At 40.1% G+C, this 17,475-nt stretch overlaps 1 protein-coding gene and 1 long non-coding RNA gene across 4 annotated transcripts in view; one reads left to right on the top strand and one right to left on the bottom strand.

Annotated features, from left to right (window-relative positions):
• GABRG3 (gamma-aminobutyric acid type A receptor subunit gamma3) overlaps positions 1–17,475 on the bottom strand; it is a 718,893-nt gene that overhangs the window by 663,415 nt on the left and 38,003 nt on the right. The window lies entirely within an intron of this gene.
• LOC122468357 lies at positions 534–16,719 on the top strand. Its single transcript, XR_006293219.1, has 3 exons — positions 534–622; positions 5,312–5,317; positions 16,710–16,719. It is a non-coding gene; the product is annotated as an uncharacterized LOC122468357 (long non-coding RNA).

Raw genomic sequence — 17,475 nt, 5'->3', positions numbered from 1 at the left:
GAATTACATTACCCAGCAATTCTACTTCTCCAAAGATTTAACAACAAACATATTTGTACACTCATGTTCATAGCACCATTATTCACAAAAGCCAACGGATGAAAGCAACCCAAGTACCTGGGAAGGGATAAATAGATAAACCAAATGTAGTATATTCATATGGAAAATTATTCAGCCTTAAAAAGGAAGGAAATTCTGACTGTTTTGTATTATTTTATGTGATGGTCAGCCATGTGTGGCAACAAAAGAAGAGGTTCCAAATAACAAAGTTTATTATACTCACAAGTCTTAGAGACAGGAGATATGCCTTTCAGGACCACATGGGAAAGACACCACGGTGGTCAGGATACAGAAGATAGGGCAAGGTAGAAGGAGAAGACATTTATGCCATGATCATAAACAGGGTTTCCAAGGGAAAGACACAGAGAGCAGGATAAACAGGTAGGACTGACTAGTTTGAATACTTCCTGTGGTCTGTAATGGTCCTGGGATGATTAAGCAGAAGAACAATGTTTCCTGCAGTGTAAGGATCAGAGAGAGGAAGTAAGGCTCTGGATTGGTTAGCTTGCATATCAAAGGTATGCTCCTGGCTAGGCCCTTTGTTATCTCTAAGAATTGGCTAGTCCCAAAAGAGCAGTCTCTCTTCAACCAAAAAAGGTTTTTTAAGATATCAAAATATCATAATATTCAGAAAGTTAAAATATGTATATATATGTGTATATGTATATACAATATAATGACATGTGGATGAACATTGAGGATGTTTTGCTAAGTGAAATATGCCAGTCAAAAAAGACAGACTAGGGGCACCTGGGTGGCTCAGTTGTTTAAGCGCCCAACTTCACTCAGGTCATGATCTCACAGTTCATGGGTTCGAGCCCCTCATTGGGCTCTGTGCTGGCAGCTCGGAGCCTGGACCCTGCTTGGATTCTGTGTCTCCCTTTGTCTGCCCCTCCCCCATTCGCTTGCTCTCTCTCTTTCTCTCTCTTTCTCAAAAATAAATTAACATTAATTTTTTTTAAAAGACAGATACTTTATAAATCAAATTATATGAGGCACTTGGAGTAATAAAATTCAGAGAGACAGAAAGCAGAATGGTGGTTGCTAAGGGCTGGGGGAAGGAGGAATGGGGAGTTAGTGTTTAATGGGAGCAGAGTTTCAGTCCTGCAAGATGAAAAGTATTCTGGAGTTAGACGTTAGTGATGGCTGCAAAACAATGTGAATGTATACAAGACCACTAAACATACACTTAAAAGTGGTCAAAATAGTAAATTTTATGTTATCTGTATTTTACCACAATTAAAAAAAAAATAAAAGATTAAGCTCTGGTATGGTTGGTAACCATTCTAAGTTGGTAGAAGGATGAACAGTTACACAGAGGTAAAGAAGCCAGAAATGGGGAGAAAGGAGGGAGGTGATGGTGATTCTCTGAGTGAAAAGGGGCAGATTCTATTGAAAAAGAGTATAAAATAGGGCTGATGTTACTGGGTCTCATACAGTTTGTCCAAAAATGGATTCACTTTCCAATTCTTCATCTGAATTCCACCTTACGAATTTGGATATTATTATTTCCTAAAAATTTGGAATTAGTATGTTTGAGACAAATCACAAACTCATAAATTGTGCAGCATAAATGAACATGGCAAAGATGTACTGAGTAAGCCTTGACAAGCATCGGCCACATTTATTACCTTGAAAGATTTACATGGCCCAAAGGGCAATAATGTAGATTGTACTTTTACATGCCTCTGTCACAAAACCAATGAACATACTTGTTCATTTATTTTTCTCCACTCTACCAGGGGCTTCTGCATGCTAAAACAAGCATCTTAGAATTATCACTTAGGAGCTGACGAAATGACCCAGATGCACAGGCAAGAAATGGCACATGTCAAAGTGACCTTGTGGAAAGAAGAGTGTAGGGCCAGGGTGGGTCTGTCCATTGATGGACTTAGAGGCACATGGCTGACTTCTGCTCTTCAGAATGCTACTTACAGCCTGGAGGTTAACAGATTCTTTGTCTTGTTTATTGCGGACAGAAACGGAACTCTGAAGCATAAATACATTATGCTTCAGTGCAAGAGAGTCCATTTTTTTGACCCTTGATATCCAAAACCACATCTAATGTAGTACAAGATTCCTATTAAACAAAATCAGCACTCTTGTGAAAAGAGAAATATATCAAAATTTACTTCCAAAATTCCAAAAAAATTATCCGTTAAGGGGCCTCATTTATGAATCATAAATGGGTACTTCCTAGCAGGTGTTTAAAATGTCAAACCTGAATAAAACAGGTAACAAAAACATTTCTGTGTAATCTGCCACCAGTTTACTGCTCCCCAGTTATGTATAAATCTTAACAAATATCTTTCATCTTTCTGTTTGCCATATTTGGTGGTTACTGTTCTGGCCTTGGGCCCCCAGAGGTGAGCACTGATATCATTCAATAAATCAGGTATGCAGCATCCCTCAAAATAAGGTCAGCTCTGAGCTTCTCTTACAAAGTAAGGGGCAGACTGGCTGATCTGATTCCACCTCTTCTCCTAACTTTCCTAAGAGGAAATGGAAAGGTGTATCAAGCTGGCTCCTCAAACCCCCCAAAAGTTTCTCTATAAAACCATAGAATTATGATAGCTTATTTTACTTTAGAAAAAAAATAGAGAAGAAAGTGAAAAAAATTATAGTGAAAACAAAGGAGGTATGCTCGGTGCAATGTGAATTCATGGGCCTTCAGTGAGTCAGTTGTCAATTCTTCTGGGGAAGGTTAAAGACAGGGAATCAGCCCCAGAAGGAATGAAGCTAAGGACCAGTAATAATAATCATTTGGTTTTGCTTGAGTCATTTGATTAATATCTCTTATAAATGATAGTTCCATACAAATTATGAATCAGTGCATGGGGTCTTCTAGGAAAAATTATTTTTTCATATAGTAACTGAGAGGAAAAGATGTATAACCTTTCTCTGAATCCCCATATTGTTAGATCACTTGCTACTTTTAGGTCATGAGCATCCCTTAATATGCCCACTGGGGACTGGCCCTTGGAGAGAAGGATTTACACATGATTCAGCTTCACCCCTTCCCACAGTTTCTGCTGTAGTTCCTGGCACACAGTAGGTACTCATTGAATACTGAATAACTATGGTACCTGAAACTGTGGTTTTAAGTTATTATTTTAAATGGATTTTACATGTTAAATGTTCACATCAGATTGAAAACTGAAACACGAAGAGTAATTTTTAAATTATGAACCTGATGACAACCACAGGTTGATGCAATTAGTCAATAGTCAAGACCAAGTAGTCAAGAGCTTATAAAAGATTGTCCAAGACAAGGATATAGGGAAATAGGCATCTGGGAATAGGCATCTGTCACAACAGAAATTATATTAGCTCCCTGGTAGAGGAAAAAGCTGAGAATGGCACTGGGAAAACAAATGAAACCATTTATATTCATTCATAAACAAGAAAGAAAATGGACAATGACAGAAACACAGATTAGAAGAGACAGGATATAGGGCCAATAAGTGTTGACAGGGACAGAAACTGCAGAGTGGGGGGAGGCTCCAGGTGATTATAGCTCTCCACAGAAGGCAATCCTTCATGAGCTGGCCCCAGACTGGGAGCAAGAGGGAGGAGGAATGGAGACCTCAAAGGACACTGAGCAAACGTGCTATGTAAAGCAACACAGCCGGTAGAGCATGCTTCCTGGCTGTACAAAGTGGCTCTGCCATTTACCAGTTCTTTAATGCTGAAAAGTATCTTAACATCTCTCTGCCTCAGTCCCACTATGTGTCAAGATGAACTGATGATAGGGGCGCCTGGGTGGCGCAGTCGGTTAAGCGTCCGACTTCAGCCAGGTCACGATCTCGCCGTCCATGAGTTCGAGCCCCGCGTCAGGCTCTGGGCTGATGGCTCAGAGCCTGGAGCCTGTTTCCGTTTCTGTGTCTCACTCTCTCTCTGCCCCTCCCCCGTTCATGCTTTGTCTCTCTCTGTCCCAAGGATGAATAAATGTTGAAAAAAAAATTAAAAAAAAAATAAATTAAAAAAAAAAAAAGATGAACTGATGATAGAACCTAATTCGTGGTGGAGGTGGTTAGTCTATTGTGAAGTAAAAGTAGGAGCTCAGTATATGTTTGCTATTGCTCCTGGGGTCCTTGGAGTTAGACACAGAAAAGAATGCTAAAATCTGGCATTTGTTGCCTTTCAACTAGTATTTATATCTAAAAGTCACCCTTTTCACTTAAATTCTACTTTTTCATGAAAAGCTTAAATATGCTGACAGAAATATTTAAATATCAGCAAATAAATTAAAAAAGAGAGAGAAGTAAGTAATACCAACTCATGCTCATGAGGTTTAAATAGAAGAGTTCTTCCAGTAGCTGAGAACCTCCCTTACAATCTTCACTGCCTTTGAGGAAAAAGTGGGGACTCATCTGCTGTCAGCCCCTCTAATTTATTGCCTCCTTCTTTTACCTGAAACAAGAGTACCACTAGGCAAAACAATTATTAGGTCGACTGAACCCCCCACTACCATCATTGACTTCCCTTTAAGTACTACCTCCCTTCCTGCTGATGCCCACAGACAAAAGCATTAATGTTTATTAAGTGACATTGTTATAAGCATTTGCATTTAATCAGTATGTAATATTCTCATTCCCATCTGACAGATGGACAGCTAAAACATGACTGAGGAGGTGACATCCAGGATTCTGCAGCCTCACTGGAACAAAATCTCAGGGTTCCACCCTCAACTTCCCAGAGGCTTAACTTTAGTAATGAGGCTTAAAGGAATTCTGGGTAACAATGACTTCAGTCATTTATCATCATCATCATCACAAATAACCTTTCCAGGCTCTTCCTAAAATGCAAATACCACCTCTGAGGCATATATTATGTCGATTTATACCATCTCAGTAGAGATGTGTTTTCAAATGCTTTTCTCTAGCTGGGAGAATACTAGGTTATGAGGAGATGGTGAAGAGATTTGGAGAGCAGGTGCAAAGAATGGGCAAATTTAATTGCTGTTACAGTTTTGTCAAGACTACTCAAAAATGTTTGGCATAGGTTAGTATTGGAGAATTGAGAGCACTATTGTGGGTCCCATTTCAGCTCTGTCAGGGTTCCTACTTGGCCAGTTAACTTGGTTCTGACTTTTCATTATAAGGTTTAGAGCTAATACCATCTCCACTAACCCCAGAACTTTGGATGCCAATCCCAAAGGCTTACTTCTTTCTTTATCACTGTTTAAGTATATGATCTCAAGTGGGTCAATAAGAGTTAAATGGACAAGACCAAATAGTTATCACCTCAGACCTGGGTCATACCTGATAAGTAATATGGAAGAAGGCAAACAGTGAGATTCTGCTTTTGTGTACACTCATATAAAAACGCATTACTAAAGTAGACAGTGAATTCATATTCTTAAAAGAATGAAGAGTACTGGTATTAAAATTCAGAACCACAACTTCAGAGCAACAATGGGTAGATAATCAAAACTGGCATCTACATTTTCATGTCTTGAAAGAGTCTGGTGGTAAGAATATAAAGGAATTTAGGGAGGTGCCTGGGTGGCTCAGTTGGTTAAACATCTGCCTCTTGATCTTGGTTCAGATCATGATCCCAAATGTTCATGAGATCGAACCCTGTGTCAGGCTCTGCACTGACATAATGGATCCCGCTTGGGATTCTCTGCCCCCCTTTTGCTCTGCTCTCTCTCTCTTTCAAAACTAAAATAAAAAATAATGGAACTTAGGAAGTCACCTGCAAAGTCTAATAATTTATAAATTTGACTCACAAGTAGCCACATGACCTTGTAAAAATAATTTAAATTTTCTGGGGCTCATTTTCTACATCTGTAATTGAGTACTTGAAGCAAGTTTTCCTTCCAAGCATGAACTCAATTGGTTATAACAGGAAAGATACATTTTAACAACTTTCTTCATGATAGCACCTTGTCCTTTCTACTACCTGACTGGGAATATCAAACTGTATTAACCAACAGAAATTTTAGCCCATAACAGATATGAAAAATCAATGCATTGCATCTTTAAACAGTCAGAAGATTGAGAATGATTGGGAGGCATGGTATGTGACAGATCTTATTGTACCTAAAAATGCATAACAGAGTGATAACAACAAGACTGACAATAATGAAGCCCCAGATCCTCCTACCCCCACAAAGAACCCAACTTAACAACTACGTTTGTGAGAAATCCAGAAGCCAGTTAAGAGGTCCTTGAACCCCAGGTGAACTTGAAACCAGCCACATGGAAGTACAGTAGGAAAATTCATGGCACACAATCACTAGAGACTCTCTCCCTAACATTGAGAGTAAATAATAAGACAAACCTCCCAGCTCCCAATTTCTCACTGGGGAGGGAAAAAGAAGGGTGGAACATACATTCAACATTTTGACTTTTGGGGGAACTTCCCAGGGCCCGTTTTATGTCTTGCCTGAATTTAAGCACTGACAAGAAGTGGACACCAGGTTGGGGACTACTAAGAACAAGAGCCATCAATATGGTTTGGTCCATCAGCAAAATCTGTAGTACCCCACACAGACATTAAGGTAGAGCTCCAGTATCTTAGCTTGCTACAGTACTGGAGAGGCTTCAGTACCACAGTCTGACACAGAGGCATGAGGGTGGGGGACTCACGGGTGGTGCTGGCAAACCTCTTCAATTATATTACAATAAAAATCTCAGGAAGGATGTATCCCCAGACTAGGCTTGAGAAGTTGCCAGAATCTCTAGGCAGAAAGACTGATGAAAGTCTTCCTTGTATGAAACCCGACCACAAAGACTGAGAGAAGTGATTGATAACAAGAGAAACAGCGTTCAAAGAAAAATATTAAATCTCCAAGAAATGAAAAGGAATATATTAATAATCAAACAAAGGATTCAAAAACATCATAAGGATGTTCAATGAAAGAAAAGAGAGCACAGATAGACAACTAAATAAAATTAAAAAAAAATGGTATGTGAGCAAAATGAGAATATCAAAAAGATACAGAAGTTATGAAGAAAAACCAAACAGAAATTCTGGGGATGAAAATTATAGTAACTGAATTGAAAAACTTCACTTGAGGGATGCAGGAGCAGACTTGATCAACCAGAAGAAAGACTCAGTATTCTCAAAGATAGCACATGTAAAATTACCAAGCTGGAAGACGAAAAGAAAAAAAAAAGAAAGAAGAAAAATGAAGATAGCCTAAGGACTTTATGAGATACCATCAAGCAGAACAACGTATGCATATGGAAGTTCCAGAAGGAGAAGAAACAAAGAAAAGTGCAGAGCCTATTTGAAGAAATTATGGCCAAAAATGTCCCAATTTGGAGGAGATATATGGACATACAAATTCAAGAAACTTAAGGAACTCCAAGTAGGATAATCTTAAGAGATCTACACAGATACACATCATTACGAAACTCAAAAATCACAGAGAGAGAATCCTGTAAACAGAAAGAGATAAGTGACTCATCACATATAAGGAAGCTCCCATTAGATCATCATTGGATTTCTCAGCAGGAACTTTGATGGCTAGGTGGTAAAGGATGATATATTCAAAGAGCTGAAAGATAAAACTGTCAGTCAAGAATATTATGTCTTAATTGTGGTTTATATACACAATGGAGTACTACGTGGCAATGAGAAAGAATGAAATATGGCCCTTTGTAGCAATGTGAATGGAACTGGAGAGTGTGATGCTACGCGAAATAAGCCATACAGAGAAAGACAGATACCATGTTTTCACTCTTATGTGGAACCTGAGGAACTTAACAAAACCCATGGGGAGGGGAACGAAAAAAAAAACGAGGTCAGAGTGGGAGAGAGCCAAAGCATAAGAGACTCTTAAAAACTGAGAATAAACTGAGGGTTGATGGGGGGTGGGAGGGAGGGGAGGGTGGGTGATGGGTATTGAGGAGGGCACCTTTTGGGATGAGCACTGGGTGTTGTATGGAAACCAATTTGACAATAAATTTCATATATTAAAAAAAAAAGAATACTATGTCTGGCAAAACTGTCCCTCGAAAATGAAGGAGAAATTAAGACTCCCAGGTAAACAAAAGCTAAGGAAGTTTGTCATCACTAGATCTGCCCTAGAAAAATGCTGAAGGCAGTCCTTCAGGTTAAAGCAAAAAGGTAATAAATAGCAACACAAAACCATACAGATATATATAGATATAGATATAGATATAGATAGATATAGATATAGATAGATAGGATATAGATATAGATATAGATATAGATATGCCACAGAAACCTGTGGTACTGCAATATAGGTATAAAAATCGGTTTTAAATATGATAGAGAATTTTTTTAAAAAGTAAAAATTCACTATAAATCTATGTTAATGAATACACAATATAAAAAGAAGTAATTTATGTCATCAAAAGCACAAAGTTTGGGGCGCCTGGGTGGCTCAGTCGGTTGAGCGTCTGGCTTTGGCTCAGGTCATGATCTCACTGTTTGTGACTTGGGGCTCACCATCTGGCTCTGTGCTGACAGCTCAGAGCCTGGAGCCGGTTTCAGGTTCTGTGTCTCCCTCTCTCTCTCTGCTCCTCCCCTACTTGTGCTCTGTCTTTCTCTCTCTCAAAAATAAATGAATAAACATTTTTAAAAAAGCATAAAGTTTTCAGGGGGTATAGAGATGTAAAGAAGTAGAATTTTTATATGCAATTGAAGTTGTTATCAATTTAACATAGATTATTATAACTTTATGATGTTTAATATAATAGTACCCACAAAGAAAATATCTTATAGAATATAAACAAAAGAAAGTGAGAAGGGAATCAAAATATGTCACTACAAAAACTAAATAAATGATAATGAAAGAATATAGCAGGAGGAAAAGAGGGACAAAAAGGTGCAAGACATACAGAAAATACTAAAATGGTAATAGAAGTCCCTCCATACTGACAATTACTTTAAGAGTAAATGGATTAAATGCCTCAATTAAAAGACACCAAAACAGATTGGCTCAATGATTAAAAAAAACAATATCCAACTTGCTGTCTACAAGAGACTCACACTAGATCTAAGAACACACATAGGCTAAAAGTGAAGGATGAAAAAACGTATTCCATGTTTAAATCAGATGAAAGAAACTTTAAGACCAAACGTGTCACAAGAAACAAAGAACATCATTACATAATGACCAAAGGGCCAATTCACCAGGAAGATATAAAAATATATGCACCTAATTATTAGAAATCTCAAGTATATAAAGCAAATATTGGCATAACTGAAGGAAAAAATAGACAGCCACACATGAGTAGAAGATTCAGCACCCTACTTTCATTTATAGAGAAACAACCAGGCAGAAGATCAGTAAGGAACTAGATTTGAAAAAAACTGTAGACCACTTGCACCTAACAGTTACATACAAAACCCTCCATACAACAACAGCAGAATACACATTACTCTCAAATGTTACAGAATATTCTTCAAGACAGACTACATGGCAGGCCACAAAACAAGTCTTAATTTTAAGAAGATTGAAATTACACATACACACTATCTTCTCTGACTACAATGGAATGAAACTAGGATTCACTATAAGAAGGAAAATAGAAGAATATGCACATATGTGGAAATTAAACATCTCACTCTTAAACAATCAATGGGTCAAAGAAGAAATCACAGGGAATTTAAAAATATCTGGAAACAAATGAAAACAAAAATACACATACCAAAACTTATGGGATACCGTGGAAGTAGTACTGAGGAGAGACTTTATACTGGTAAACACTTATATTAAAAAAAAAGGAAGATTTTAAATGAATAACCTAGTTATGCATCTCAAGGAACTAGAAAAAGAAAAACTAGGGAGGGGTGGCAGGTGTGAGGTGTGTGGAAGTGAACTGAGGGAGAGCAAAATGGTGGTGCCCCAGAGGGGAAGGAGCCCTTTCTGTGCAGAGACAGGAGGGAGAGAAAAAGAGAAGGGTTGAGAAAGTACCTCATAGGTTCACATAAGAGGAAAACTTCTCTGGACCACACATTGGGGACTATGTGCAGCAGATTTTTTTTTTTTCTGAGTGCAGCAGATTTTTTTTTTCAAACAGCAGTTGGAGCTCAAACTCTGAGGTTTTGGAAGTATGCAATTTTCTCTAGAGCAGAGCTGTGGCATGCACTCCTAGGGAGGAAAGAGCTGGACCTGGAGTACATAGCATGGTGTAGGGATCTCTGGGGCACACTCAGAAAGAACACTGCCCTTCCTGTACTACTTTTGAAAGAGGGCATTTTGCCTCCCCAAAGGCAAAAGACCCTGAAGGTGTCAGCAAAAGGCCTTTCATTAGAAGGGGGCGGAGGTGCACCCAGACCAAATATAACATTTGCTGTTTTTAGCAGTGCTACACCATAGATTCTGTGCACTTTGCAGGCATGGCTACTGTTTTTCAGGAACAAAGGACTTCAGACATGGCATGGAGAGGCTTTAATCTAGAGGAGGGGGGTACAGATACACATAGTGCCTGGTCCTTTAAGACATCTTATTTTTAATTCCAGCCATGCACCAAAGAAAAAAAAACACAGGAAAGTTGTGGCACAGAGTAAGCTAACTGCCCTTGCTATTCTGTGAAGGCTGCTTGAACAGTGGGGAGTGTGAGATCCCCTTCTGGGGACAAGAGATTGGGATGATGCTATTTATGCCCTGACACAAATGCCATGGACTTCAGAGAGCAGCACAGCAGCCACCAATGGAGGTGCTTGCACCAAACCTTCCCCCTGCCCCCTTCCCCCAAACTATTTATTTACTGAAGCAAGACTGACTGAGCAAGGAAAGCAGGCTGCTCCTCAGGAAGACCAGCATAGGCAGCCCTGTCTTGCACCAAGTGTTCTGAAACTCCAGCGCTTTAAAGACTCACTTGTAGTTCTGGTGGAAATAGGACCAGGCTTACTTTGTTGTTTTTTTTTTTTTTTCTTTCTGTGTTTCTTATGGAATCAGGCTCATAGTTTGTTGTTTGTTTTATTTATTTCGTTTCATCTTTTCTTTAGATCGGGCTGTTTTATTCTTTGTTTTTACGCATTTTTTTCCTTTTCTTCATTTTCTTTTTCCTTTTTGTTTTTCCTTAGGAATCAACCTGATAGTTTTTGTTTCTCTGGGTTTTTTTGTTCCCTTTCCTTTATTCTTTTTTTTTTTTTTTTTTTTTTTTGGGCGCAGGATCTGGTTTTTCCCCTTTTTTTCCCAGACTTACTTCAACAAGCAAATCAAAGCACACCTATTGAAAGGTCCCCACTTCAGACAAGGAGGAGCTCTGCAGAGGACTGACAGCAGCCAAAACACAACAGCTGATTGCACACAGCATACACCAAAAACACTCTGACTTCAGGCCATGAACAGTGTAAGACTCCTTTTTTTTTTCTTTTAATGTTTTTTTTTTTTAATTTTTTTTTCAACATTTATTCATCCTTGGGACAGAGAGAGACAGAGCATGAACGGGCGAGGGGCAGAGAGAGAGAGAGACACAGAATCGGAAACAGGCTCCAGGCTCTGAGCCATCAGCCCAGAGCCCGACGCGGGGCTCGAACTCACTGACGCGGGGCTCGAACTCACTGACCGCGAGATCGTGACCTGGCTGAAGTCGGAGGCTCAACCGACTGCGCCACCCAGGCGCCCCTCTTTTAATGTTTTAATATTTATTTATTTTTGAGAGAGAGAGAGAGAGCGAGAGCGAGAGAGAGCATGAGACACAGAGGGGCAGAGAAGGAGACACAGAATCTGAAGCAGGCTCCAGGCTCTGAGCTGTCAGCACAGACCCCGACGTGGGGCTCAACTCACAGAGTACAAGATCATGACCTGAGCCGAAGTCAGATTCAACTGACTGAGCCACCCAGGCGCCCCGACTCCTTTTTAATATAGCAGTACTCTCAAGTGCAGGAAACATAATAAGCTACATAAAACACGCAAAGACAGGTCGATAAACGGAGATGGCAGTGTAGGAGGACGCTGGGCTCACCGTGCGTCCTGCTGATCACTTAGATTCCACCTACACCTGCCTAAATAACCCAGAAAACCGCCAGAAGACTAGCAGAACAGATTTTCTGGAGCCAAGTGCAGACGAGAGGCCCACGGAAGAGGGTAGGAAGGGCAGAGAGGTGCGCGCTACACAGACTGGTGGGAGGGAGCCAGGATGGAGGGGCAGCCCGCCGGCCAAGCAGAGACCCGGAGTCTGGCTTGCAAAAGCGGAGGGGCCAGACTGAGTGTGTTCTGACAGCAAGCGGGACTTAACATCTGGGAGGTCATAAGTTAACAGCTCTGCTCAGAGAGCAGGAAGGCTGGAGGACAACAGAGGGAGAGTTGTTGAGCCCTGGAAGACAGAGCTCAGTTTGGCGGGGAACAAAGGCGCTCACCAGCGCCATCTCCCTTGCCCACACCCCAGACAAAATCCCAAAGGGAACCAGTTCCTGCCAGGGAACTTTCTTGCAACTTGCAAACACCCAGCGCTGTGCTTCTGCGGATCCATCCCTCCGGTAGCAGGTCTGACTCCCTCCCGCTGCCACAGGGCCCCTCCAGAAGCAGATCACAGAAACATGAGCGAGCTGGGCTTGCCCCTCCCGCCCCAGTTCACCTTGCCAATCCACCCCAGCTAATACGCCAGATCCCCAGCACCACAAGACTGGCAGTGTGCAAGTAGCCCAGACAGGCCATGCCACCCCACAGTGAATCCTGCCCCTAGGAGAGGGGAAGAGAAGGTACACACCAGTCTGATTATGGCCCCAGCGGTGGGCTGGGGGCAGACATCAGGTCTGACTTTGGCCTCACCCACCAACGCAAGTTATTCAAGACAGCACAGGGGAAGTACCCTGCAGTTCCCCACCACTCCAGGGAATATCCTAAATGATGAAACGAAAGAATTCCCCTCAAAAGAATCTCCAGGAAATAACAACAGCTAACAAACTGATCAAAAAGGATTTAAACAATATAACAGAAAATGAATTTAGTACAATAGTCATAAAATTAATCGCTGGGCTTGAAAACAGTATAGAGGACAGCAGAGAATCTATTGCTACAGAGATCAAGGGACTAAGGAACAGTCAGGAGGAGGTAAAAAATGCTGTAAACGAGCTGCAAAATAAAATGGAAATGACCATGGCTCGGATTGAAGGGGCAGAAGAGAGAATAGGTGAAATAGAAGATAAAATTATGGAAAAAGAGAAAGCTGAGAAAAAGAGAGATAAAAAAATCCAGGTGTATGAGGGGAAAATTAGAGAACTAAGTGAAACACTAAAGAGAAATAATCTACGCATAATTGGTATTCCAGAGGAGGAAGAGACAGGGAAAGGTGCTGAAGGTGTACCTGAAGAAATCATAGCTGAGAACTTCCCTGAACTGGAGAAGGAAAAAGGCATTGAAATCCAAGAGGCACAGAGAACTCCCTTCAGACGTAACTTGAATCGATCTTCTGCATGACATATCATAGTGAAACTGGCAAAATACAAGGATAAAGAGAATATTCTGAAAGCAGCAAGGGGTAAACGTGCCCTCACATATAAAGGGAGACCTATAAGACTCGTGACTGATCTCTCTTTTGAAACTTGGCAGGCCAGAAAGAATTGGCACGAGATTTTCAGGGTGCTAGACAGAAAAAATATGCAGCCAAGAATCCTTTATCCAGCAAGTCTGTCATTTAGAATAGAAGGAGAGATAAAGGTCTTCCCAAACAAACAAAAACTGAAGGAATTTGTCACCACTAAACCAGCCCTACAAGAGATCCTAAGGGGGATCCTGTGAGACAAAGTCCCAGAGACATCACTACAAGCATAAAACATACAGACATCACAATGACTCTAAACCCGGATCTTTCTATAATAACGCTGAATGTAAATGAACTAAATGCACCAACCAAAAGACATAGGGTATCAGAATGGATAAAAAAACAAGACCCACCTATTTGCTGTCTACAAGAGACTCATTTTAGACCTGAGGACACCTTTAGATTGAGAGTGAGGGGATGGAGAACTATTTATCATGCTACTGGAAGCCAAAAGAAAGCTGGAGTAGCCATACTTATATCAGACAAACTAGACTTTAAATTAAAGGCTGTAACAAGAGATGAAGAAGGACATTATATAATAGTTACAGGGTCTATCCATCAGGAAGAGCTAACAATTATAAATGTCTATGCACCGAATACCGGAGCGCCCAAATATATAAAACAATTACTCATAAACATAAGCAACCTTATTGATAAGAATGTGGTAATTGCAGGGGACTTTAACACCCCACTTACAGAAATGGATAGATCATCTAGACACACGGTCAATAAAGAAACAAGGGCCCTGAATGAGACATTGGATCAGATGGACTTGACAGATATATTTAGAACTCTGCATCCCAAAGCAACAGAATATACTTTCTTCTCGAGTGCACATGGAACATTCTCCAAGATAGATCATATACTGGGTCACAAAACAGCCCTTCATAAGTTTACAAGAATTGAAATTATACCATGCTTACTTTCAGACCACAATGCTATGAAGCTTGAAATCAACCACAGAAAAAAGTCTGGAAAACCTCCAAAAGCATGGAGGTTAAAGAACACCCTACTAACGAATGAGTGGGTCAACCAGGCAATTAGAGAAGAAATTAAAAATATATGGAAACAAACGAAAATGAAAATACAACAATCCAAATGCTTTGGGACGCAGCAAAGGCAGTCCTGAGAGGAAAATACATTGCAATCCAGGCCTATCTCAAGAAACAAGAAAAATCCCAAATACAAAATCTAACAGCACACCTAAAGGAACTAGAAGCAGAACAGCAAAGGCAGCCTAAGCCCAGCAGAAGAAGAGAAATAATAAAGATCAGAGCAGAAATAAACAATATAGAATCTAAAAAAACTGTAGAGCAGATCAATGAAACCAAGAGTTGGTTTTTTGAAAAAATAAACAAAATTGACAAACCTCTAGCCAGGCTTCTCAAAAAGAAAAGGGAGATGACCCAAATAGATAAAATCATGAATGAAAATGGAATTATTACAACCAATCCCTCAGAGATACAAACAATTATCAGGGAATACTATGAAAACTTATATGCCAACAAATTGGACAACCTGGAAGAAATGGACAAATTCCTAAACACCCACATTCTTCCAAAACTCAATCAGGAGGAAATAGAAAGCTTGAACAGACCCATAACCAGCGAAGAAATTGAATCGGTTATCAAAAATCTCCCAACAAATAAGAGTCCAGGACCAGATGGCTTCCCAGGGGAGTTCTACCAGACGTTTAAAGCAGAGATAATACCTATCCTTCTCAAGCTATTCCAAGAAATAGAAAGGGAAGGAAAAATTCCAGACTCATTCTATGAAGCCAGTATTACTTTGATTCCTAAACCAGAGACCCAGTAAAAAAAGAGAACTACAGGCCAATATCCCTGATGAATATGGATGCAAAAATTCTCAATAAGATACTAGCAAATCGAATTCAACAGCATATAAAAAGAATTATTCACCATGATCAAGTGGGATTAATTCCTGGGATGCAGGGCTGGTTCAACATTCGCAAATCAATCAATGTGATACATCACATTAATAAAAGAAAAGATAAGAACCATATGATCCTGTCAATCGATGCAGAAAAGGTCTTTGACAAAATTCAGCACCCTTTCTTAATAAAAACCCTTGAGAAAGTCGGGATAGAAGGAACATACTTAAACATCATAAAAGCCATTTATGAAAAGCCCACAGCTAACATCATCCTCAATAGGGAAAAACTGAGAGCTTTTTCCCTGAGATCAGGAACACGACAGGGATGCCCACTCTCACCGCTGTTGTTTAACATAGTGTTGGAAGTTCTAGCATCAGCAATCAGACAACAAAAGGAAATCAAAGGCATCAAAATTGGCAAAGATGAAGTCAAGCTTTCGCTTTTTGCAGATGACATGATATTATACATGGAAAATCCGATAGACTCCACCAAAAGTCTGCTAGAACTGATACATGAATTCAGCAAAGTTGCAGGATACAAAATCAATGTACAGAAATCAGTTGCATTCTTATACACTAATAATGAAGCAACAGAAAGACAAATAAAGAAACTGATCCCATTCACAATTGCACCAAGAAGCATAAAATACCTAGGAATAAATCTAACCAAAGATGGACAAGATCTGTATGCTGAAAACTATAGAAAGCTTATGAAGGTAATTGAAGAAGATATAAAGAAATGGAAAGACATTCCCTGCTCATGGATTGGAAAAATAAATATTGTCAAAATGTCAACACTACCCAAAGCTATCTACACATTCAATGCAATCCCAATCAAAATTGCACCAGCATTCTTCTCAAAACTAGAACAAGCAATCCTAAAATTCATATGGAACCACAAAAGGCCCCGAATAGCCAAAGGAATTTTGAAGAAGAAGACCAAAGCAGGAGGCATCACAATTCCAGACTTTAGTCTCTACCAAAAAGCTGTCATCATCAAGACAGCATGGTATTGGCACAAATACAGACACATAGGCCCATGGAATAGAATAGAAACCACAGAATTAGACCCACAAAGGTATGGCCAACTCATCTTTGACAAAGCAGGAAAGAACATCCAATGGAAAAAAGACAGTCTCTTTAACAAATGGTGCTGGGAGAACTGGACAGCAACATGCAGAAGGTTGAAACTAGACCACTTTCTCACACCATTCACAAAAATAAACTCAAAATGGATAAAGGACCTGAATGTGAGACAGGAAACCAGCCAAAACCCTAGAGGAGAAAGCAGGAAAAGACCTCTCTGACCTCAGCCGTAGCAATCTCTTACTCGACACATCCCCAAAGGCAAGGGAATTAAATGCAAAAATGAATTACTGGGACCTTATGAAGATAAAAAGCTTCTGCACAGGAAAGGAAACAACCAACAAAACTAAAAGGCAACCAACGGAATGGGAAAAGATATTTGCAAATGACATATCGGACAAAGGGCTAGTATCCAAAATCTATAAAGAGCTCACCAAACTCCACACCCAAAAAACAAATAACCCAGTGAAGAAATGGGCAGAAAACATGAATAGACACTTCTCTAAAGAAGACATCTGGATGGCCAACAGGCACATGAAAAGATGCTCAACGTCGCTCCTTATCAGGGAAATACAAATCAAAACCAAACTCAGATATCACCTCACGCCAGTCAGAGTGGCCAAAAGGAACAAATCAGGAGACTATAGATGCTGGTGAGGATGTGGAAAAACGGGAACCCTCTTGCACTGTTGGTGGGAATGCAAATTGGTGCAGCCACTCTGGAAAACAGTGTGGAGGTTCCTCAGAAAATTAAAAATAGACCTACCCTATGACCCAGCAATAGCACTGCTAGGAAGTTATCCAAGGGATACAGGAGTACTGATGCATAGGGGCACTTGTACCCCAATGCTTATAGCAGCACTCTCAACAATAGCCAAATTTTGGAAAGAGCCTAAATGTCCATCAACTGATGAATGGATAAAGAAATTGTGGTTTATATACACCATGGAGTACTACATGG

The sequence above is a fragment of the Prionailurus bengalensis genome, chromosome B3 (genome assembly GCF_016509475.1).
Source record: "Prionailurus bengalensis isolate Pbe53 chromosome B3, Fcat_Pben_1.1_paternal_pri, whole genome shotgun sequence".
Classification (NCBI taxonomy): domain Eukaryota; kingdom Metazoa; phylum Chordata; class Mammalia; order Carnivora; family Felidae; genus Prionailurus; species Prionailurus bengalensis.
Note: the sequence above shows the minus strand (reverse complement) of the source record. Positions and strands in the feature narration are given on the sequence as shown.